Source organism: Anastrepha obliqua, chromosome 6 (assembly GCF_027943255.1).
Source record: "Anastrepha obliqua isolate idAnaObli1 chromosome 6, idAnaObli1_1.0, whole genome shotgun sequence".
Taxonomy (NCBI): domain Eukaryota; kingdom Metazoa; phylum Arthropoda; class Insecta; order Diptera; family Tephritidae; genus Anastrepha; species Anastrepha obliqua.
In genome coordinates, this window is record NC_072897.1 from 25,571,665 (window position 1) to 25,585,707 (window position 14,043).

Consider the following 14,043-nt stretch of genomic DNA (forward strand, 5'->3'; position numbering starts at 1 on the left):
TCGAAACATGTCGCGAAATAATAGAAATTAATTAATTCATCCATCAATGCTATCAATGAAGGAAATTGCGGCTCAAGCCAATTCGCGTGCAAAGGAAGTAGTAAGAGCTGTAATTGAAGGTTTGCGGGACAACACAGCTTACGCTTTAGTGCGTAAGTCCGATAAAGTAGCAAATACCACGTTATTACAATAAATAATGCAAACAAGCCGAAACTAGGCGGGTGAACGTTATCATCAAGGAAGCAGACGCCTGCGGTGGATTATACCCAGTTGAGCCGTATCAAACTGTAAGTATTGCCTTTTATAAGTGGAACCTGAAAGAAGGATTTGAAAATTGTGTCATTCATTAATCTCAAAACTTATGGAAAAATTTTACAAAATAACTAAAGTAAAACTTTATCTCTTTTAATTGTTTCTAATAATATTTTATCGAAACCTCTTTTATTAGGAAGCTACTTGTTTATGTTTATGTGAAATCGTAACGAAATCGATAAGTCTGGTTGTGACTTATGCAATACCACTTCAAATGAAAACTTTATTCAGGTTCCACAACTTTTTCCGTAGTATTGCTCTGCGAGCTCCGAATGTGTTATTAGAAAAATGGATTGTCTTCCGAAAATTGGTCGTTGGGTCGTTGAAGGTGCTAGTGTCAAAGATGAAAATATTGAAGAGTACATGGATAGGTTAAGTTGCCTACCGATTAGTGATAGTTGTATGACTTATAAGGTAAGGGTGGATGGTGAGAATTTGAACGGTTTGGAAAATAAAGGTTACTTGGTCTTTCTTTAGAGAAGAAAACATTATTTGCGAAATGAATGTCGACGCTATTCGCGATGATAATGCTTGTGACTACGATATCAATTGTTTATTGACGAAAAGCGCTATCGCTGCTATTAGAACAACAATATAATATAAATAACGGACCAGCCTATATTTTTCCATCCGCGAAGATTATCATATAGAGATAAGAATGAGGTACAAAAGATTTTGGTGGATTTTTATATAAAGAAATTATTGAATATAGTGTACTCTATGCTGCCATTTGGACTTAAGAATACTCCATCAGTGTTCCAGCGTTTTATTACGTTTATTTTGAAAGGTTTTATTGACAAAGGTCTACTGTTAGTGTCTATGGATGCCATACTAATAGTTTCTGCTAAATTATGCGAGCATTTGCCGTTATTGAAACTGGTTATACAGAAAATCACTAAATATGGGGTTCAGCTAAAACTGTCTAAGTGTACATTCGTTCATAGTAATATTGAATATTTGAGGTATGAAGTGGATCACAATGAAATCTCGACAAGTGATCAACATAAAGAGGCTATTAGAAGATATTCTATTCCAACAACATGAGAAATTAGAAAGGAAGTCGTCTAAACTTTTTGACCTTAAAGATGGAATAGATGGAATCACGAATAAATTGCTCATTATTTGTTTCCTGGTATATTACGTTTACGTTTACTTTACATTTTTGGAATTCAGTGAATTTTTACAATAGTGTATCATAGTACAAGCAATATAAAAGTTGCTGTTAGGTTCCTACATGAAAATAGACAGGTTGAAAGGCTAAATCAAGTTTTGAGCAAATTAAGTGTATTTGAGTAAACGTACATATTTATTCTTCCCTCTTTTGGTTAAACAACGCGAGATTCATAAAAAGCTTTGCAAAATGCCTTATTTCCTATTCAGTGGCAGTGCTTCTTTTGTGAGTTGTTGCCAGCATAATTTGAAATAGATTTAATTCGGCACCCACGACAGTTTGCAGTTTTTCAGCCTGAAGTCTTGCTGCCGTCAGAATAATTGCGTTTGTAAGAACGTTTAATATTTGACAAATTGTACCTGATGCCGCCGTGATCAAAGTGTTTATATGTACTAATAACGGTTTAGCGGCGAACACAAATCATCAATGTTAATTAATGCCAATCTCGAGCAATCCTTAACGTACGTTCGACAAACATTTTTATGTGGATGAGAATGGCTGGTACCGTATTTTGAAGCCACTGACAACTTACAATTTATTGCAATAAAATTTAATTGTCAAAAAGTATTATAAAAATTCTGTTTAAAAAGTTTGAAATTTTGCAGACTTTTTATAACTTTTATACAAAGTTTAAAAAAATATGGTTTTTGTTGTATAATGAGTTGAACTATTATAAAAATGAGTAGCCACTAAATAAACGAAACTAAACTAGTCGAAAAGTCGCACACCTATTTTATTACCTATGAATGCATATAGATATAGATAATACATATTTCTGCCATAAAAAAACTTCTGACAAAAACACATTTACTGTTCGGAGTCGGCTTAAAACTGTAGGTCCCTCCACTTCAGGAACAACATCAAGACGCACAGCACAAGTAAGAGCAAAATTCAGCCAAACACGCCAATTATACATACAATACATATCAAAGAATTTTAAATTAATAATAATCTAAAGATCACCGCATACAATCTATCTTTAAAGTAATACACGGTATAATGTATAACCTAATGATATTTTTATTATATTGTAATATAATGTTTCCATGTTATATCTTTACTCGCGATTTGAACTAATTGAAATAAGAACCTAGTAGACCAAGCAACATTCGGCAAATTAAACTCCACAAAACCACTAAGCGCTCAGCAAATATTAGTAAAAATCATAATTACTATTAGGCGGGATGTATAAGATAAGTAAATATAAAAACCCACAGCGAGATGATCCCTTTACCCAAATACACAGTTGATCAAGGATGGGCTCCTCATTTAAGAGCGAATTGTGGAAAGCTTGTAGCCTACGGTGCATTGCAATGAGAACTCCACTCCTACAAGCAATCAGTACTTTCAACATATCTGTATTTTCGAAATACATTACGAAAATTCGACTAGAAATGTTCTTCATCGAAAAAATCAGCGCTCAGCCAGGTCTCAACAAAAATTATGACATCAAAATCGAAATGAATTCCACCAATATTTTGAAAATAAATCTTTAACTGCTTTAGTGATGTACTATATTTTCCAGTTTCTGGAAGATCGTCCCTTTGAAAAAAATTAATAGGGTGAACCTTGACGTCAGTAGGCTAGTTAATTTTAAACCATGTTTTCGAATTTAGTAGAACTGGTATATTTTTCGACTACAACAGTGTTATCGAAGTTCTATAAATCAGCTTCAGAGATTCCATCGTGTTTATATCTTGAAAATTTGTGCTACAGTCCATTCTTTGATTCAAATCTTATTAACGTCTTTCGGAAAGACAGGGATGCTAATAAAATAGGCTGCTTTCATCGTGAGGGTGTTTCAATAGCAGTACAATGCAAGTTTTAGTCTTGCCCGAGCTCTGCGTTTGTGTCAACGACTCCACGTCTAATGGATCCTTGTATATGTATATGATTTGTATAAAGCCCATGGAGACAATATTGTTGACTAGCTCTAAATGAAAACCACCAAGAACACAAAGGTGATTTTAATTTAACCCTCAAGCGATGTTTATGTCATTTTCACATAGTTTTAAAATTTAATATTTATATTGGAATTAACTTGAAATTTTGGTTGAACGTAAAAATCATATACGAGTACAAGCGTTTAATATTAACGTTCCTTTTAGTCGATAAATGTCAATGTAAGGGTGTACCACAAAAAAGCTTACTCAGTAACGGCTTATTTGTGACAAAAAATGAACGATTTTTGAGAGTTAAATAATGTTACTTGATCTAACAGTTTTTCTGAGTAGTGGAATAAGTAGTGCAAAACGCGCAATCAATTGTTTTACTCCGCTCCCAGCTACGTTTCGTTACTGCTAGTACCTCAGAGTACTAGTAATACTAAACTTTCGGGACTCTCTGTAGTTGGAGTAGTAGCAGAAAATTTTGAGCTGGCTGGAGCGCTATTTGCGAAATTATTCATGTGCACTCCAGGTGGCGTTACTACACTCACTTCTACTACGTTACTACTACTCCCTTAGCTACTACTTGAGCAGTGAACGTTTTTGTTTTGTTAGATGCATTTTGTGTGGGGTTTGGCTATGTTACACTGAAAATATAACCGACAAATTAGGTATATCCATCTACTGCAGGTTGCAGATATGGTTGAACACAATTTAGAATTATATTTTTTTTGGTTCCAACTGCAGAAAGTATTGAAATTTTTTTTACTAGTACTCTGGACTACTAACGAAAACGTAACTTAGAGTGAATTAAAGCAATTGATTTCGCGTTTTGTGCTACCTGCTCCGCTACTCATCTATTCAAGTTCAGAACAGTAGAAACAGCAGCGCAATATTTTCTGTTAGTTGGCTAAGTGACAGTCCAGAGAATTGTTTACAAGCGCGCGGAAGCATTTTGCCAAGAGTAAACTCGAAAAAAGAAAATTAGTAATGGATTTTAAACGTAATTATGTGATTGCACTATATTCAGCTGGAAAATCACAACCAGCGATTGTTCGTGAGTTCGAGCACCTTAAAGTAAATACAGTTTTTGTTTATCGCACCATTACTCGTTACAATGATACTGGTAAATTCACGAAACACCATGGAGGTGGTCATCAAAAGACTGCAACGTCACATGAAATGGTTCAAAAAGTGAAGAAGCGGCTTGAGTGAAATCTCCGACGAAGTGCGAAAGAACTGAAAATATCTGACCCTAGCATCCACTGAAAAATGATCTCAAAGTCAAGCCTTACAAGATCCAAAAGACGCATGATTTCACACCAAAGCAGTAACAAGTCTGACCTGAGAGACCGAAAGAGTTGCTTCGATCGGCCGAAAGCGGTCAATTTCCGAAAATTGTGTTTTCAGACGAGAAAAATTTTCAAATTGAGTAATTCGTAAACTCCCAAAATGATAGGGTTTATTTGACTAACCGTTAATACAAGAATTTGAGGCATCGATTGGCTACCACGAGGCAGCACCCGCTACAGGTAATGGTTTGGGCCGCAGTAGCCTGGCGTCAAGGTAAATGCGAAATATTATCGGGAAAGTATTCTGGAGATTGCTTTGAAGCCGTGGGCAGACAAACATTTCGGTGGAGCCATGGACGTTTCAACAGAACTCGGCACCGGTTCACAAAGCTCGAGTGAACCAGGAATGGCTACAAAACAACGTTCCGCACTTCATAACGTCTACACAATGGCTCTCAAATTCACCAGACACGAATCCGATGATGGATTATTCTCTCTGCGCCATTTTGAAGAGCAAGGTCCGAACTAAAAGATTCAATAGTCTCGAGGCGCCGAAGAAAGCCATTGTTCGCGAGTGGGCCAAAATACCTGCAAGTCACATTCGGGCAGCTTGCGTTTCGTTTCTGGTCCGTCTCAAGGTCATAGTCAAGGCAAAAGGTGGTCATATCGGGCAAAAGTTAATCGATTCTTAATTCTCTATTATTTTCACACATTTTTTACTTTGAATTGAATAAAAGTCATTTTCCAAGCTAAATTCATTTACTTAGAGTCCCATACTCTGTATTTTGACTTTTAACTACCATAATTACTGTACTGTACTAGAGTGCAGTTCATCTACATCATATAAATATCTAAAGACGATGTATAGCTTCTGTTCGGCATTACTACACTAAGCAAAAATTAATTAATAATTGAAATTGTGGCATACTTATATTTTATAAGTACTAAAGTATTTATTTCTACATGGCAATACCTTCTACTTGTTATGATTTAATGTATAGTTTTAGTTTTCTTACATATACGGCAATGCCCTAAAATTGTAATGACTACTAGATGTCTTTTTTCAAACTCTAAATTTGAATTTCCTAATAAGATTGCTTTTGCCTATAAAAAACCTGCGAGCTTTAGGAAAAGGACACATTCCGTTTGGTAAATGGCGGTGACCAGAGCTTAAGTGCTTGCCAATGACTACCTAATAAATTAAATTATATATATACCTATATATAATTGGTGCGTGCACCCTTTTTGGGTGTTTCGCTGAGCTCCTCCTCCTATTTGTGGTGTGCGTCTTGATGTTGTTCCACAAATAGAGGGACCTACAGTTTTAAGCCGACTCCGAACGGCAGATATTTTTATGACGAGCTTTTTCATGGCAGAAATACACTCGGAGGTTTGCCATTGCCTGCCTAGGGGCGACCGCTATTAGTTTTGTTTTTCTTAATTTTGGTGTTTCACCGAGATTCGAACCAACGTTCACTCTGTGAATTTCGAATGGTAGTCACGCATCAACCCATTCGGCTACGGCGTTTTACGTTTTATAATAAAATAGAAGAAATAATAGAACTTTACAAAATGACAATATTATATCTGTAACAACCTACTAAAATAACAAAAGAAATAACCTAATTAAGTATATTAGACTCGCGGCGATATTAAACGTGTTGATCGCTTCACTGTGTATGATATACTCAAAACTATTTACATATGTATGATAAGTATGCTGCTCAATAGATGTGAGTATCTTTCTTGTCGTTAGTAGGCTCTCACTCTTAACTCTCCGGTGCAGTTCTCCACATCCCTCCTTTATTACAAAGCTTCAAGCGTATGTTGGATTCCTTAGTTGTCTCGCCTACCGTTGGAGTTTCGAGGGAATGCTCGTTGTGCATTCCAAGGTTTGGTGAAGGTATATCTGTAGAAGGGGCGGTAGCTTCAGGTGTTAGAGTTTGGGTTGGTATATTTTTAATGTGGCTTATGTTTCTGCGAATGCGTCTTCCATCTGCCATTACTATTACTTCATTTCCGCAACGTTCCAAAACCTCATATTCCGTAGAGTCAAACATGGTCGTGCGTTTTTGTGAAGGCACAACATTTCGGAGTAAAACCTTGTCTCCCGGTACTATATCAGGTGTTGTTGTTGTAGGAGTACCTTTGCCCTGTCAGTGTAGTGTAATCACCGGTCGTCGTCGTCTAGCTCATCTAACGGCAGACCCAGGAAACTAGCTGTTTCGACGGGTTGGGTCCGGAGGGAGAGAGGTGTTAGAATGAGTGGGTTTGATGGGGTATGTGAAAAGGTGGTTAGTTTCGTGCGGGGTGCTTTCACATGCCGGACTATGTTTAGTATGTCGGGGTCGATTCTGGATAGGTACGAGTTTAACCTGCTACAGTATCCAGAACGTAATTGTGCCAACGTTACACGAGTCTCACGGGGAAGCTGGAGCTCTTCATCTGCGATAGGTGGTGGTTGGACTCTGATAACGGCATTCGGGGGTCGGGAGCTTAAGAAGGTGGTAAGGGTCTCCCGATGAATTTCGTTTATGGCCTGTCTGTACACTGTCCGATCCTGTCCTAGAGCAAGATGTCAAAGGTGACTCCCAATATTCTGGGGTTGCTAACCGTCGGTATTGGGGTATCATCGACGTGGCAGCTGGTTCTACGTTACCGGAATGACTCGGGTTTTTCCCGACCAAGGGCTGCCGCCCCAGTAAACTAGCCCTGTCTAGTGTACCGTATATTAGGTGTTCTCGCTCTATGAGCTGTATCCCCTTTCTTTTTCCCTTTTTGTTTATTGATGATATCTAGATCCCTTGCCGCTGAGTCTAAGATGTCATCGGATATATTTTGTATACCTGGTATCTTGTCGCGAATGACGCCTCCAAACATTAGTTTACTTGGTGCTGATCCGGGAGTGCCATGAGGAGTGACGTTGTACATAAATATAAATTTGTCAATTTCATTTTTTTTATTATTACTTTTAGTTGAATGGGCAATCTTAAGTCGCTTAACCAACGACCTATTCATGTTTTCAACCTCTCCGTTTGCCTGAGGCCAAAATGGTGGTGTTGTGGTTAAAGTAATGTTATCTTCGCAAAATTGCTTGAACTCATTGCTAGCAAATTGTCTTCCGTTATCTGCTCTTAATGATTTGGGAATCCCCAAACGACAGAATATTGATTGCAAAGCATTAATTATTACATTCGAAGTAATTGTTCGCAAAAATTTTACTTCCTGATAGCGAGAGTAATAGTCGATTACGACAAGTAAGTACTCGTTATTTGGCAAGGGTCCCAATAAATCTGTGGCAACACATTTCCATGGTCCACCTGGAAAAACATGTCTCTGCATAGGAGCTGCATTGTTCGGCTGCGAGACCAGCAAGCAGTCCCGGCAATTTTTAACATATGCCTCCACTTCTCTATCAATAAGAGGCCACCAGACCTTTGTTCTGACTCTACGCTTCATTGCGGATTCATCCGGGTGTCCCTCATGTGCCAATTCCAAGACCCTAGCCCGCAAATTTGCTGGTATTACTAACCTAGTTTCATGCAAGATCATATCTCCCACTGCTGATAACTCGTTTCGAAATGGGTAATACATATTCGAGGTATTCATTTGCCAACAGTCACCTTTAATATAATTTATAGCTTTAATAATCTCTTCTTTCCTGGAACTGTGTTTTGAAATGTCGCAAATTGTCAAAGCTGCCGGTGTTGAGCTTGAAATTATGTGAAAAATAGATTGTTCTACGGTGTCATCAAAAGGTCGAGCAATTTTAGGCGTGCATAGCCGAGTGAGCGAGTCTGCAATTTTTTCTTTCCCGGGTCGGTAGATAACTTTAAACTTATACGGTTACAGTCTTAGGAGCCACCTTTCGATTATCGCTGGTGATTTCGAAGTTGGCTCAAAAATAGCTTCCAAACTTTCGTTCTCTGTCTGAGAATATCTTCTTTCCACATATGAAAGGCTTTTGCTGGAAAACGAAATTATGTTCGGTTCTTTATTCGCATTAAATTGTATAAGAACTGTTTCCAAAGCTATAGGACTGGCATCTGCAATAACTCTTGTTTTATTTAAGGGATTAAAATACGACAAGCTCGGTAAATTTGATAAAATATCTTTCAATTTTCCGAACGCTTTTTGTTGTAAGGAACCCCAAGTAAATTTTGAGTCTAATTTTAGTAACCGTATTAGTGGTTCTGTCAAATCAGCCAAGTCCGGTATGCATTTTTCGACGTAAGTTACTAGACCAAGGAAGCTTCTTGTTTCCTCTTTTATTTGCGGTGCTCTAAACTCCAATATCGTTTTTACCTTGTCTGGGTCTGATAAAATACCTTCGTCAGACAATACATGTCCCAAAAATTTAAGACTTCTAACACCCCAGATACATTTGTCATCATTGTTGTCTTTCAAAATTTTAAGTACCTCTTTCACTGCTAAGTCATGATCTTCTCTTGACTTGCCATACGTGAGGACATCATCTAAGTAGTTCAAACAATTACGACACGTAGAAAGTAGTTCTTCAAAACTCGCTGAAAGATTTCTGTGGCAGCGCTGATGCCAAACATGAGCCTTTTCTAACGAAACAACCCTTTGTGGGTTATAAATGTAGCTATTTCCCGGCTTGACTCCTCCAACTCCAATTGGTGATAGGCCAATTTAAGGTCAAGACGGGAAAATAGTTCTGCATCATTTAGTTTCGTCATAAGTGACTCAAAAGTTGGTATCGGGTAGTTTTCCCTTAACACAGCCCTGTTGGCTCTACGCATCTCAACGCACAGACGCATGCTACAATCATCTTTTAGTACCACTACAGTCGACGAGATCCACTGTGTTGGTCCCTTAACTGGTTCTATGATATCCTTGGCCAACGCCTCTTCTAACTTGTTCGCAACCAGCTTTTAGAGCCACTGGAATGCGGCGCAAAGGCTGTTTTACTGGCTTGATGGAATTATGAATTCAAAGTTTGATTTTAGTATTTAAAATTTTAAGAAAAGGTTCTATTTTATCAACTTTGCTGATATCTAGTCCCAATTTCAACACCTTAAGCTTAATGGCTGCATCTCGCCCAAAAAGGGATTGCTTCCCATCTTTTATAACATAGAAAGTTGCTATAATTTCTGTATTTTCTTCAACCTCTATCGGCGCCTCGAATACATATAAAACTTTCAAAACCGTATCTGCTGCATAACTCTTGAACTGATTTGCTGACTCCGTGCGAATATTCCACATGACTGCTTTATAGGTGTTTAGTTTATTCCAAACTTTTTCGCTCAGCAAATTAAATCGAGACCCTGAGTCTATAACCATAGTAATAGTGGGGCCCCCAATACGAAAATTTATCAATTCGTTCGTTGACTCGCACGTGTTCACTTGGAGACAATCATGCTGCAAGAAATCATCCAACGAGTCGTTCTCAGCTTTCTCAATGCACCGTACTTTAGTAGATTGAAATCGTTTTCGTTGGAATTATCAAATTTTATTTCATCGCTTTTTCGCTTAAGACTCTTAGTTTTACATTTACCTGAATAATGCCCTATCATACCACATTTATTACTATACACTTAGCCATTTTTGCTGGAGAGTTTATATCCGCGCTCATATGCCCCAATTGACCACATTTACCACACTCAGCCCCATTAACTCTAATCCTTTTTGATTTTGACGCTACCTTGTTAATGGCCTCGCCCTCCTGTTTAGGGAACATCCCTTGGGATTGTTTATTTATTTGCTCATGTATTTGGCAAGCATCAACGATTTCATTTAAGCTGTATTCTTTTTCTAAAAGACGCTTTGTAAGCTCGACCGAACTCCCCGAATCGATAATTTTATCTCTTAAAGTTATTTCTTCTACTTCAATTTTTGTTTCGCCGAAATAACACTTAGATGCTTGATACCCTAAACGCAGCAAAAATTATTAAAGTTTTCTCCGTCTAGCGTGGAAATATTCCTAAACAAATGCTTCTCAATTGTCGAATTTCGTTTTGGCGAACAGAAATTGTTTAATTTTTCGACTAGGACATCAAACACATTGACTTGCTGTTTTGGGTCTACTTCCACTAGTGCTCCAGGAATATTAAAAATAACTTCTTCGAGTTGTGGCCCCCCAAGTGAAGCAGCTTATTTATACGCTTTAATTCATCCTTGATATCTTCTGATTGAAGATATAGAATAATCGACCTCAGCCACCTTTCCCACTCGCTTCGCAATAACGCTTTGTCAATACTGTTGCAGAGGAATGGTTTAATTTCACTCATCTTGACTGATGGCTCAACGAAATTCAGTCAATTGAATGGTCTAAACGAAAGAAATTCAAAAGATTAGTGCCATTTTATTTGTTACTTCTAATGTTTTACTTGTTTACTCCAATTTAATGGTTTCCAATAATTTCAATTGAATGGATAGCCACTTTACGTTCTTCTTATAAGATTTTTGCCAATTGAATGGTCTACACAAGGAGGATGGTTCCATGTGTAGAAGTCCACGCAAGTGGTGAAAGTTGCTGATCGCCATTCACTTGGGAGTGGCCGGGACGATTCTTCTGCATATGGTTCAAGCAGCTCAGAACGTCCGGGATTAGCCCACGTATCCTCTGGGTAGCTTCCGAACACCCGTTCGGGAGTGAGCTAACGTGAGAAGGCGAAGCATTCCAGGATAGCTGAATGTGCGCTGGGTTTGGGCCACGCCACCTAAAAATCCCCACCAATGAAAAGAACTGCAAAGCCTCGGATGAGAATTGCCTTTACTGATGACGACCCCTGCAAACGAAATAAGGAATATGATTTGAGGGCATGCACCTGGAATGTCCGGTCCCTTAATGGGGAAGGTGCCTCTGCCCGGCTGGTTGATGTCCTCGTGAGAGTAAAGGCTGACATCACTGCCATCCAAGAGATGCGATGGACGGAGCAAGGCAAGAAAACCATAGGCCCTTGCGACGTCTACTATAGCTGCCATGTAAAGGAGCGCAAATTCGGTGTCGGATTTGTTGTGGGAGAGAGACTTCGTCGCCAAGTACCGTCGTTCACTCCGGTGGACGAGCGTCTCGCAATAATCCGCATCAAAGCGCGATTTTTTAACATCGCGCTAATTTGCGCCGACGCCCCGACGGAAGAGAAGGACGATGCGACCAAAGATTCCTTCTATGAGCGCTTGGAACGCCACGACATAAAAATCGTGCTTGGCGACTTCAACGCCAGGGTGGGCAAGGAGGAAATTTTTGGTCCCACAGTCGGAAAATTCAGCCTGCACAACGAAACATCCGGTAACGGACAGAGGCTGATCGACTTCGCCGGGGCCCGAAACATGGTAGTCTGTAGCACCAGATTCCAGCATAAAAAGATACATCAAGCTACCTGGCTGTCCCCTGATCGAAAAACACGAAACCAGATCGATCATGTTGTGATAGATGGAAGACACGCTTCTAGTGTATTAGATGTAAGTACGAACCGAGGACCCAACATCGACTCGGAACATTACCTTGTTGCAGCCAAACTGCACACTCGCCTCTGTGTAGCAAAAAACGTACATCTACCTGCGCAAAGAATGTTCAACATCGAAATCCTGCAGTCACAACAGACAGCCAGAAGATACGCCTCTCGACTCTCACTCCTGCTCTCAGAGACCACTGCCCAACAAACCGGCATGCACGAGCAATGGAGCAACATTTCTCGTTCCCTACGTACCGCCGCCGAAGAAAAAATCGGATTCCGGCGAGCCCGAAAAAACAATTGGTACGACGAGGAATGTCATGCTGCCGCTGAAAGAAAGGATGCCGCCTATAGAGCCACGCTGCGATCGGGCGCAGCGCGAGCCATGTGGGATCGCTACAGAGAGCTGAAAAACTAAGAGAGACGTATTATCCGACAGAAGAAACGAGAGGCCGAAATACGTGAGTGCGAGGAGCTTGAGATGCTGGCCAACAGGAACAACGCCGGAAATTCTACCAGAAAGCTCGGCGGCTTACAGAAGGTTTTAAGACCTCGGCGTTTTCTGTAAGAACGTACGGAACAATCTGAAATTATGGAGGGAACACTTCTCGAACCTATTAAACAGTGACAGCTGCGCATGTCACCGAGAATGTGAAGATCCCGATACCCCAATCGTTGACAACGGAATTGTCGTTCCGCTACCCGATCATGACGAGGTGAGAATAGCGATAACGCGGCTAAAGAACAACAAAGCCGCGGGCGCCGACGGACTGCCGTCTGAGCTATTCAAACATGGCGGCGAGGAGCTGGTAAGGTGCATGCATCAGCTTCTATGCAAAATATGGTCGAATGAAAACATGCCTGCCGTTTGGAATTTAAGTGTGCTCTGCCCAATCCATAAGAAGGGTGATCCTGCAATCTGTGCCAATTACCGCGGGATTAGTCTTCTAAATATCGGCTATAAGGTTCTAGCGAGCGTATTGTGTGAAAGGCTGAAGCCCACCGTCAACCAACTGATTGGACCTTATCAGTGTGGCTTCAGACCTGGAAAGTCTACCATCGACCAAATATTTACAATACGCTAAATCTTGGAAAAGACCCACGAAAGGAGAATCGACACACACCATCTTTTCGTCGATTTCAAAGCTGCATTCGACAGTACGGAAAGGAGTTACTTGTATGCCGCGATGTCTGAATTTGGTATCCCCACAAAACTAATACGGCTCTGCAAGATGACGTTGTTCAACATCAGCAGCGCCGTCAGAATTGGGAAGGACCTCTCCGAGCCGTTTGATACCAAAGGAAGTTTCAGACAGGGTGACTCGCTGTCGTGTGACTTCTTTAACCTGATGTTGGAGAGCATCGTACGAGCCGCAGAACTTAATCACTCAGGCACAATATTTTATAAGAGCGTACAATTCCTGGCGTTTGCCGATGATTTCGATATCATCGGCCTTAACAACCGCGCTGTTAGTTCTACCTTCTCCAAACTAGATAAAGAGGCAAAGCGTATGGGTTTGGTGGTGAACGAGGACAAAACAAAGTACCTCCTGTCTTCAAACAAACAGTCGGCCCATTCGCGTATCGGCACCCACGTCACTGTAGACAGTTACAATTTCCAGGTTGTAATTAAAATACTTCGTTTATTTAGGAACCAGCATTAATACCGATAACAATGTCAACCCTGAAATCCACTTGCCAACAAGTGCTACTTTGGACTAAGTAGGCAACTGAGCAGTAAAGTCCTCTCTCGACGAACAAAACTAACACTCTACAAGACTCTCATCATGCCCGTCCCAACGTATGGCGCAGAAGCTTGGACGATGACAACATCCGATGAAGCGACGCTTGGAGTGTTCGAGAGAAAGATTCTGCGTAAGATTTTTGGACCTTTGCATGTTGGCAACGGCGAATATCGCATACGATGGAACGATGAGCTGTATGAGCTTTACGACGACATA

General features: G+C 40.0%; 1 protein-coding gene across 3 annotated transcripts in view; it reads left to right on the forward strand.

Moving 5' to 3' along the window:
* The window catches only part of LOC129249823 (uncharacterized), a 379,233-nt gene that overhangs the window by 45,461 nt on the left and 319,729 nt on the right, over window positions 1–14,043 (forward strand). The window lies entirely within an intron of this gene.